The following is a 10,986-nucleotide window of genomic DNA, read 5'->3' on the forward strand; positions in this document are numbered from 1 at the left end:
TTTTGATAACTAATATAAGAATGAGAGCAGAGATCAATAATATAACGATTTTCATATCGTTTCAGATGTAGTACCTAGTAATGACACTGAGCGCCTCTGCAGTATTCAAACTCCAAAGCACGCCAGCGACCCCAGAACGAACAACTTATCAGTCAACCTTTAGAATATCGCCAATGAAATTCACAATGAAATGTAATAATGTAGTGTAATATTATCTTCTCGGGTGAATGACCAAGTAGGTTTAAAGCCCGTAATAAACAACCAACCAACACACTGAGCGCCTCAAAAAACTCGGTAAGTTGATAATTTTTAATACTTTAACATTTCGTTTGCAATTCTAACAAGACATATTTCAAAATTATGTTTTCAGAAAAAATGGTCCATACATCCAATATGTATCACGCTTCTAACAAACGACAGCAAAACACTATAATGGGAGATATAAAAAATATAATCACTAACTTAGCAAACTGACATCTGCAACAACAGAGGATGTAAAATTCCGATCTTAAGTTACGATGAGCTTGTAGTTTTGGAGAATTTTTCCAAAACTCCTCAAGGAAAGGCTGCAGTACGAAAAAGATTCGAGCGGGAGCATTTCGCAACTTTATATGATTTCTGCAGAAATTATACCGAACAATTATTCGCCAAATCCAACTACACTACGTGGACCGGACACTCAGCACATAACGCACATACATCCGTGCAACCACAAAAAGCTCTTGATATGTGTGTAGTTCAAATCTTACTTGGTATGTTGAATTTGCATATACTTTTCTATAGATGAAGATGTCTGGAGCAAAGCAATTACATCTAACACCTCTCTCTGCTAGCTCGTGCAAATTGTTGGGCAGTTTCCTGCATTAAGAATGTACAGATTTGTACTACTAATTATTCCACAAATTCGGTGCCTCTCAAATTGATATCTGAGCTGCCCCAAATTATGTGATGGGCATTTGCACCACTGCCGATTATGAGGGAAAACCCATTTCTGCTACAGTATGATACAACCCTTTTGAAATCAACAGAAGGTGATGGTTCATTATGCGGAAAATATGCCGAACAATAGACGTATTTCTTGTTTATGTTGTCAATAGTCTTATTTACCGTGACAGCACAAATATCGCGAGTTGTGAGGTCGGATATAAGACATGCATCAATAGCACTATTCGTAAATATACATGCACGATGCATTTCACGTGTATTTGTCATACCCTTTTTGGTTGAAAGCTACGAAGATGAGGTTAAGTAGCTTCAACATAGAAGTTTCCTTTATGGAAATACGGTTCTTGAACCAAGCTTTTCCTTCCTGTACAATGCGGGATAGATTCATAGTTGCTATACGTTATGCTGAAGATTAATTTGTGCTACTCTAACCATACTCAATCATAACACTACACATTTCATCATCCGCACTTATTGTTCAAGCAACTACGAAGATACCAAACACGTTGGCTTATAATCGCCTATAGCGAACCACGAAAGGGTATTAAGGACATGATCAGCATTTAAATCTCAATATTTACGAAGAAATTAACGTCCACTGTGTCAGAGATTCGATTACACAGCAAGGGTGAGACCCACGACACTCCGTATGCTACTGACATTTTTTTATCATGCCAGCCATTCAGTCCTTGGCACGAAGAAACACCTTGACTTGAGGACTCCTGTTTTAAGTCGCCTCTTACGACATGGGAGTAGGAGCCCAGTTGATTAATTCTTGGTTGAGAAACTTCAACCCGCTGGATGCCACACGGCCTCTAGGCTGGATTTGTTCGGAGAAAGATAATAGACTGTTATCAACCTCCTAGTGGACCACAGCTACATCTGTTGTTAGTCGCCTCTTACGACATGGAAATAGAAACCCAATGTGTCAATTCTTTGCTGAAATACTTCGAGAGATTTCAGCCTGCCGGATACCACACGGCTTTTTCGAGAACAAGTGGAGAAATTTCATGAATAACACATTCAATATTGGCCTGTGACTGATTAGCAGTTTGCAATTTATCAGCGCAGACGAAAGACTTAACGTAGCAACATAAAAAATTCCAAGAACGTCAAAATGCAACAACGAGCAGCCAATCGACTACCGTTTTTCGGTATATCTTCAATAAATCGATGGTTGCAATGACCGTATAAATTGGTGCCCTACCTTGTTTAAACCAAATGTTTTCCAAATCTGTAAAAACATTTGGAAGCAATCGGTCATTTACTATGTCTCAATATTACTATCCAAAGAGGTTGACGTTGATTTCAGCATAATTTTTTAAGGAAAATGGGCCCAGGAGGCCATTCGCATACGAGCCGCATTACACACTCACTTGTGTAGGATACAATATGGCCAGACTCCTTATGCCAAATAGGCAGTTTTTTCTTTAGATAGCCATTTAACCAAACACGAACCACGTCTGAAAGGATGATTCTTTGGAAGTATCACTGAATCGAACGGCCATTTTAGAGTGTAAATTCCAAAATTAGAAATTGAAATTGCAAACAAAACAGCAGTAGATAGGGAAAATGCTTTTAATCCACCTAACAGTGTGATGAGACATTTCTTATAACTCACTCTCTTCGTATATTATATCGATTGAGAACATTTAGAACTTGATGTTTCTCGATTTTTTGATAACACATACCATATGGGACTCAGGACTCAGAAAAACGCTCAAATCAGCATAGGACAACATCAGTGCTAGAAATCTCAAAGGCTAAACCAAATCAATGGAAAAGCGGAAAAATGGCCCATAAAATAGACGGACAATTATTACTAATGCTCTCTTAATAACATATCTAAGATCGCCAATCCATACATTGTGTAGGAAAAACTGAATTTTCCTAAAGTGCTGGGCCGAAAAAATCGAATTTTTTTTAATCTATTTGAATTTCATACTTTCAATTGCGCTTATTCAAATTTCTAACGCGACTGAGAACTGAAATTGCAGCTCTTGATATCACGCTACCTCTGACGTGCATGCGTGTATAGTCCAAACTTTACTTCCATATCGACTTTTTTTTAACCCTTTCATGCCCAACTTTTTTCCAGTGCATATAGAGTTTCAAAACTAATTTCCTTGAAAACGGTGGGATCAAGAAACACGTAAATCCTTTTTCCATAAAGATAGGTGCTTCCCTCGCAGTGCTAGAAGCTGCTCAATTTTTATCTTCCAATGCTCACTACAATTCTCCTAAAATATTTGCAATACCCAAGTAACAATTGAAGTTTTATAGCACGCTACAAGTGAAATCTAAATTTTATGAGCGACTATAAAAGTACGATAAAACCTCAATTGTTACTTAGGTAGTCCAATAGTGTAGAAAATGTAGCCAAAGACAGTCTAAATTAATGAGTTTTATCAGTTTTCAATAACATTGCAACATAACGAATATATATGAAAAAATCATTTTCCGTCGTCAACGTAAACTGTCTATGGCAGCACTGCTCCATCGGAATCCAATCAGACTAATTGCAATTACTTCAGAATAATCAGATATGCACTTTACGAACTGTTTGTTATTTTGTTGATATCTTTTTTTTAACACTTTAAAAATTCATTTGCAGATGTAGCCCAAGAGAAATATGCTTCAGATAGGAAAACAGCAACGTCAACATTTGCCCGCGCTTTAAAAAATTTGAATGAAACGGAGAAAGCGAGGAAGAAACGAAACGAAAGAACTGAAGGTAATAGAAACATGCTTATTTTAGGACAGTTGTATTCATTTTTTGTCGCTTCATGTACCTTTTTCCGATTATGGTTTCTTATCACGTACCCCTTTCTGAAAATTGTTTACCACCACTAACCTGTCAAAAAAGAAACAAATTAAAGGGTTGCGTACGGGACACGACCACGGTGACATTAAAAATGTAGCTTTTTTCAAGAGCCTACAATATAATTCGCGAATGAATTTTAATCTATCACAACTATCTACCCACGTTCTAGCTTACTCTCCTGCTCCCATATGTTAAAAGTTACTATACACCCTGTTTCATTAAAACGTGATTTATTGAAGGTCATTTAACAGTAACAAAATTTTAAAACCAAGTACAACCCCATGCTCTCTGCTATACCTTAAACTAATCTATTATTTCAATTAATCAATTATCTTATTAGCTAATTGGCATTTTTTAGCGGATCTATCTAGCGGAAATAAGCTGGTCTGTCCAGAAAATATATTCAAAACGAGTAGCTCCATATTGAGGACTGCAATGAGCAAATAATGATACCCACTAAATCGTAGGCAACTATCAAAAATAAATAGATCTAAAACATCAAACTTTTCAATATTGAGACTCAGCTTCAACATATTGCAAGCAGATTCATTGCGATTTTGAACTGTAATTTTACTTCCACGTTAATGAGAAAGTTTAACCTAAAAATAACTCCAAGAATTCCAAATAAGATTCTGCATAACTAAAATAATTTCCTCAGTGAAAGATAGGCATACTTTGAAGTGTTAAAATATAGGAAAATAATTGATGTACATTAATCTCGACAACCTGGATACTACTACTGATACTACTGTGCTAAAAATTGCTTTTTTTATTTTTTATTTCAGACATGGGTATGTAGAGTCGTTAGCTGGGCGGAAGCAACACTGCTGTAAAATTAGTACGAAGCGTTTATTATGAAATAACGAGTCAGTTTGCTATGTTACATTTTACACCTCTTACCTTTCAGATCGTATAAATATTGGGAGTTTTCCTGCTTGCCGTACAGTCAATCCGCCTACAGCAAAAACAACAGCAACATGCCATTCTATGTAATCAATCCGTATATTTATATATTACATTTATATTTCCTGATTATACATCATATTATCATGATTTAACCTGTCCCATAATATTCCGCCACGTCACTCGGTCAGTTGCTGCTTGTCTTCAACCTCTCAGGTTCCCGATACTTGCCAGGTTCTGCTCCACTTGGTCCAGCTGCGCTCCTCTCCGTCTTGTACCTGCCGGGTTGGAGGTGAAAACCAACTTGGTGGGGTTGTTGTCCGGCATCCTCACAACATGCCCCGCTCACCGTACCCTTCCAGCTTGAGCTACTTTCCGGATACTTGGCTCACCATAGAGTCGCGCAAGTTCGTGATTCATCCTTCTCCTCCACACGCCATCCTCCTGTACACCACCGAAGATCGTTCTCAACACCCTTCTTTCGAAGATTTCGAGTGCTTGCAGATCCTTCTCGAGCATTGTCCACGTTTCGTGCCCGTAGAGAACCACCGGTCTAATCAGTGTGTTGTACATGGCGTATTTCGTGCGGTGGTGAAGCTTCCTGGATCTCAAACCGTATGCATCAATCCTCAATTGTTTTTCCACCAACTATTTTGCATAATTCAAATCGTAATAATCTAATAAATCGACTGATTTTCTTCTTTTAGAGTTTAATAAATGCTTTAAATGAATAAATCGGTGGCAAAGCTGTATACAATTTTTCCTACGCATACTACCAAGCGTTAAATTCTTATACATGCTCAAAGAAAGTAACTTGAGCCTTAACTCACTCAAACTGTACTTACTCACTCAGACTGCACTTGCAAACTCAAGCACACTCACACACACTGTACTTGATACTCAACCATTACCTCACTCAAATTGCATTTATTTGCTTAAATACACTCACACATAGACTGAACTTGACACCCACTCATTGTTATACTCAAGCCCTTGCATACACAAATATATTCACATTCATTTGAACACAGATTGCACATGAACATTCAGACCCTCCTACATGTATACTGCACTTGCACACTCATGTCGTTTTTCATTGAAAACACTGGGGCGGTGGATTGCACTGGTTTTGCACTTTCTAGCAGAAGTGGGAATAAAACACGTCTAGTGGCCTGTTCTTCTGCTAGAAAATGCAACCCCAGTGCAATCCACCGCCCATTATACGGAATGCTTCGAGGCATCAGCTGCCAGGATCCGGGCTGCTGCCAATGCACAACAGTAGTATGAATAACTCTAGTGATCGGGGCAGTTTGAAACCTGGCGACGGTATTGGTCCGTTGCTAACTGTCCTTCTCGAAACCCACTTTGATATTCGCCGACAAAGCATTCAGCCAACGGGCGCAGTCTACCCAACAGAACACGAGAAACTACCTTGTAGGCAGCATTGAGGATCATTATGCCTCGGAAGTTTACAGCCCCTCTCCAAGATTGGGCATATGAGGCCATTCAACCAATCCGAAGGCATTTTTTCTTCCACACAGATCATCCCAATCACGCAGTGGATTGCTTCGCACAGCCAGTCGCTCCTAATTTTTAGAAGTTCACCCGGGATTCCGCCCTTTCCAACGACCTTATCGTTTTAAGCTTTCACATAACCTCCCGTCTAGAAATCACTGAACAAAAAGAAATTGTTTACCCCTCGCTAATCGCCGGGCCTTACTCAAAAAAAAATCTTCGGTCGAACAATGTTCGCTACCGCACGAAGCTAAACTTCTATAGAACACTTATTAGACCGTTTGTCTTATCTACTATGCTGGTACCGTACCCGCAATTTAATAGGAACTAAAACACCTCTCTAATGGAATTAAAAGATTGAAAATACAATGTATTCTTTTTGAGTTAGAGGCATTAAAAGAAAAACAAATAGTTCATAGAAAAATTCAATAACTCCGTAACAGTTGAAATTTGATTATTCGTGTAGAATGTTTTTTTCTCCAAATATAATCCTCAATCACCCCTAGAGAGATTCTTAACCATGGACCAAACCACCTGTATATGTTGGGTTGGTTTAATCCCAACAAATTAATCTGCATACTCCCACTACTACCTTGCAATATGTATATAGTTTTGTTCTATCGCATCCATCACCCCGATCCCCAACCTTTTTAATCGTCAATAGTCGCCAAAATGAAATAAACTGATTTTTATCGTGATTAATGAAACTTGAACAATTACTAAAAAAACTATAGAAATTTATTGAGTAGGAAATGCCGCCCCCTGATTTTGCCGCTCGGGGCGGTTGCCCCCTTCGCCCTCCCCCCCTTAGCGCCGCCACTGCATCCACCCATAGGTACAACGAAGGAGTTTATATTATATAAATTCAAAATAGCGTCAAAATCGTTAAAATATTTGTTGGCTGGCTTAAGTCACATTCACATACGAAATAATATTGGTGTACATACACAGTACTGATCCTTCACTGTAATTTATCGGATATGTGCTTTAAGCTGCCACGAAAGCGATTCAAATGTACTACAGGGTTCAATGCAAATAAACTCCTTGTGTGAGAATTATGCTATTCAATAATACCATTGCAGCGATATCAACGCCGGAATCATCCTGATGACCGTACAGTGCGTGGACAAGTTAGCCGATTTTTATAGCGCCACTATCAAACTCCCTGTCAATAGTTTTGTTGGAACACCTTACCTTACACCTTACTTCAGGCTACTGGGCAGATGTTTTCCGCAGCTTTGTTGATTTTTGCTTGAAGAAATCTCCGGTGGAACGATCACACACTAGTACTCTGTAAACTCATTCATTCATGCATAGGATGCGATCGCCAAATGTGCTAATTGATTTGATAACAAGGTAAGTCATCCTTGGTAATTGTTTACTTTAACTACTTATTCCCATATAAGGGGAAAACATGTTTTTCTTTCGGGAATGTGCTTCATGTTTTAAAGTCATGAAAAGGAAAGACAAAATTTCTATAGTTTATTCATGAATAAGTTGTACTAACTAACCTAACTTACAGTGATATTGTGCTGCCGAAAGTGAGGCTTTTGGCGAAGTTGGTGTGATGCGGCTTGACCACATAGCCTAGTCCTAGCATCCGAAGGGGCGCAAAGTCGCTGGGGATCCGCCGGACGAGGTCATCGGAAACGAAGGCAAACCTGTGATCCACTCTTTTGCTCAGTATACTCAAACATAGGGGCTATCCTTAGTTTAAATCCGACTGAGAGGTAGCAAAGTTGGACAGCACGAGAAAAAAAGCGATGTGGCGTAGCCAAATTAGGCATTAACAATGTTTTATTTAGTAACGATAGGATAGTATTTTTTAACAAAAAATAAAATATCCTCATCCGGCGGATCCTCAGAGGCTTTGTGCCGCTTCGGATCCTTGGACTTGGTTATGCGGCATAGCCGCATTCAGCTAGCTTCACCCAAACGCTTTCGAGACCACAATAACCCTACGAGCAAGGTTAGTAGATACAACTTATTTTTAAGCATATTGATGAATTATTAAAGTTTTCGCTTTCCGCCCCTTTTTTATGAATCTACAACACTAAACAAGCATACACTCAGGTTTTTTTTTACGCGGGGGATACGAGCCGCGTAAATGAAAACCGCGTAAATGAAAACCGCGTAAATTTCAAAATCCGCGTAAATGAAAACCGCGTAAATTTCAAAATCCGCGTAAAAAAAAAACCGCGTAAAAAAATACCGCGCAAAAAAAAACCGCGTAAAAAAAAACTTGAGTGTATATCTAAAGTAAACAATATCCTTATGAAAGATCCGAGCTACGTGATATTACAATTTTTTATATTTTCAGGACTAAAGATGTCGTTAGAGAATTAGATAAGCTGAACTATAGGAAGATGAAAAAAAAATTAATGTCGACTCTTGTGAAACGGAAGTAACGTCGGCGATGCGGAGGGCACACTGGACGAGCGAATCAGTGGCGGCAGTAGCAAAAGTAATAGTATCACCTCAGAACATTCACTCCACTCGGTAGATCAGCATGGCGGAATTATACGGAATGTTTAATGCACCGGTTGCCAGGATCTGGGCTGCTGTCAATGCACAACAGCAGTACTGCCGCTATAAGCATGACTGTCCCATGTGCTATGGAATTCCATACACACATGGGACAATTATGCGTAGAGCGGCAGAGTATGAACAACTCTAGTGGCCGGACGGTTTGATACCTGGTGAAGGTACTGGTAGGATGGATTTCGGATTTGGTGGAGCCGGCGCGAAGGTATGGCCAGTGGTGGAAGTTGTTCTGGTTCAGGGAGCATCAGTGCCCATGCTGTGGGTTACCAAAACTGCGGGTACCAAAACCAATGTACCTCATCACCATTCACATCATAATCACGTGTTTCAAGCGGCCGCCCATGCTGTAGCCGAACACTGTGCCTATAACTTTGCTACTATTAGAACGACCAGTACTGTGACAAAGCAGCAAAAGGAACATATTCAAGTTTATTTGACTATCGTATTAAAAATGGTTGTGTTGATTAACTTTTTTCTCTATTGTCACTCGGTTCGAGCAGGAAGAAATTCCTGAACTAATGTCTGGTTACAAGCGGATGCGCCGTGAGTATCAATCAGCGTTGGAGAAGCTACAGGAAAAATGTAAGATTGAGATGGAGCAGCATAGACATGGTCTAGGTAAGGAATATGATCTTCTATAACATAACTGTACTAGAGAACTAGCGAAATTAATTGTATTTAACACAACGGTGTAACAGATTTTTCAATCCAGGCTAAACATCAGTAAGAATCGGAACGCGGAACGAAGCAAAATAACGTTATGGAAAAGAAAATTTACAAAGATATATCAACGCGACAGGAAGGAAACCGGAAAGCGTTCAATTTGTATAAAAAAGGAATACAAAGGAACGCTGGAAGCGCGAACTGTCGACGGACGAGTCTTTTACCAAGCGGCAACGTGATGGTACGTGACAGTACGTTTTCTAAAGGCGTATTTGACATATAGTTTATTCAATTATTTGTACTTCTCCGTTTTCTCTAGGATTCAAAAGATAACAAAGTAAGCGGAGGCTTAAGAAGAGCAAGTAGTCACACTAGTGCACTGAATGCTCGCTAGTCTGAGAAGCTAGCGAAATCGTCTTAGAGCATCAGTGGCTGCTCGTTCAGAGGGCCATATGCGCGACTTCCGGAGGGTTAACGTTACTGGGTGATCCGGTGAGTACTATCTGAGATTAGCATCAGCGTTAATAATTGACACATTGTTTTTCTTCAGTGTGAACAAATCATTGCCGATATGCTACAGAAGCAAAGCTTACGATTCGATGAAAGTCAGGAAGTCGAATGCCATCAGTTGAAGGACCGACTGCAGTACGAGCTGGACATTCATAGTGCTTACCAGAATAAACACCGCATGCAAGCACAAGCTCAGCGAAATCGCATTGTTCATTATTTCTTTTATTTTTGTTCAGTGGCGGATATAATTCTACGTAAGAACATTGTAAAAATAATAAATTTAGCATATAAGAATATTCTAAAATTATAAAATAAGTATAAAATATTGTAAACAATAAAGTATTCTAAAAGTGCGTTAAGATTCGTATGTTATTTTAAAAAAGTAAACAAAGTACCATAACCTCAAATTTCCAAAAGCGGTGGTCCAACAAACGTCCATCGCTCTATACAAAAAATCGTCCAACGGTGGACCCGTATTGGTCCAATTTGTTGAACGAAACGATCGAGCTGTCACACTGCTCGACGTCCAAAAAAGTGTTGCAAAATCGTCTTTTGCAGGTCCTTCATTGAACGTTCGTTGGACGTTTTTTTGGACGTTTGTTGGACCGTCGCCCAACAAATTGGACCAATGAAGGACTCTTGTTAGACGTTTTTTTCTTAGAGGGATGTCTCACCTTGCCGCACCAACTGAATAAAAAAGTCCTCCTGCACACCGCATGGTACAGTATAGTATGCTGCTGCTACTGTGTTTGAATGTGCTGTTGCTATCTTTTTTGCAGTTGGTCAATGGTCTTCTACATTTGGCTTGAATCTATTGCACTAATTGCGGTTGCTGACCAGGTTGTACCGTCGGTTGAACGTTATTGCTACCGACCTTTAGGATGATGGTCATGGTCTGGAGGAAATCTTAATTTTCTGATGTTATGGTTAAAGGTGGTTCTGCTGCTGAGCTTGCTGTGAAATGTTGGCGATAAGCACTCGAATAGTGATTGCTTGCTGTTGCTGGAATGGAATCACGAGCACTGTGGAGGCAGTGATATTTTCATGCAAGGAACTGGTAGGAACAAAGGCTGGAATATGAC

General features: G+C 39.4%; 1 long non-coding RNA gene across 6 annotated transcripts; it reads left to right on the plus strand.

Moving 5' to 3' along the window:
• Positions 1-375: 375 nt before the first annotated feature.
• Positions 376-10,257, plus strand: LOC131678660 (uncharacterized). Of its 6 annotated transcripts, none has more exons than XR_009303707.1 (8): positions 376-752; positions 3,560-3,679; positions 4,555-4,607; positions 4,677-7,543; positions 8,508-9,349; positions 9,444-9,635; positions 9,714-9,886; positions 9,945-10,257. It is a non-coding gene; the product is annotated as an uncharacterized LOC131678660 (long non-coding RNA). The 6 variants fall into 6 exon arrangements; XR_009303711.1 differs by lacking the exon at positions 376-752 and adding exons at positions 1,017-1,031; positions 1,116-1,171 and having other exon boundaries at positions 4,555-7,543; XR_009303709.1 differs by having other exon boundaries at positions 4,555-7,543; positions 9,430-9,635.
• Positions 10,258-10,986: the final 729 nt, after the last annotated feature.

The sequence above is a fragment of the Topomyia yanbarensis genome, chromosome 2, assembly GCF_030247195.1.
Source record: "Topomyia yanbarensis strain Yona2022 chromosome 2, ASM3024719v1, whole genome shotgun sequence".
Lineage (NCBI taxonomy): Eukaryota > Metazoa > Arthropoda > Insecta > Diptera > Culicidae > Topomyia > Topomyia yanbarensis.